Here is an 856-nt window from a genome sequence, read left to right as displayed (position 1 = left end):
ACTTTAAAACAAATTACCGTAGATACATGAAATTTTCAATGGTTGTTTATATTTCCATTTTCTATACACGATAACATTTTCAAAATATTTTGATTTATTTTGAACTGTTTAGAGACATTTTCAGTTTCCATTTTTTTTTAGTTTTTTTTCTAAAAATATCAATAAAATTTTATTTGTTGATTAAAAAAGCTTGGAAATTTAATAGAAGGCTCCAAGTATATTGTTTCAAAGGCAGATGAAAAATATTAAAAATCCTTAGTCACAGTTTTTTTTATAAACATTTAAAGTTCAAAAATTGACAAAATATGTAAAAATCACGAAAATTTGCAAATTATTCAGTTAATTTTATTTAATTACATCTCCTAAAGTTCCATCTTGATCCAATTTGCTAAAAGATAAATTACTGTTTGTTAAAATCAAAGCACTCCTGCTGGTAGAAATTTTGTATACAGGATAAAAAAAAAGTGGGTAAGTGGATGTCGCTTTGCTGTACAGTAGGTTATACAAGCGGGTCAATGTATAATAGATTGTATTAAACTTGAATTCAATGATATGATTTCATTGTATAAGAAAAACGATTATAAGCTGAGATGGTTTGTCAGTCTGAAAATGTAATACAAGGCTTCTGTTATATTATTACAATAGCAGTTAAAAAATATCAAAAATACATGGGCACAGTTTTTTTTATAAGAATTTAAAGTTCGATTTCTGACAAATGTTTTAAAATTCAAAATTTATAAATTATTTCGTATAGTTAAAAATTTAAAAATGGTCAACTTGTATAGCTAAAGTTTGAAAATTTGATCCAAGGTTCCTCATAAATTGTTATCAGGGCCGTATTTAGGGCCGGACGAGT

The sequence above is a fragment of the Acyrthosiphon pisum genome, chromosome A1 (assembly GCF_005508785.2).
Source record: "Acyrthosiphon pisum isolate AL4f chromosome A1, pea_aphid_22Mar2018_4r6ur, whole genome shotgun sequence".
Classification (NCBI taxonomy): domain Eukaryota; kingdom Metazoa; phylum Arthropoda; class Insecta; order Hemiptera; family Aphididae; genus Acyrthosiphon; species Acyrthosiphon pisum.
Note: the sequence above shows the minus strand (reverse complement) of the source record.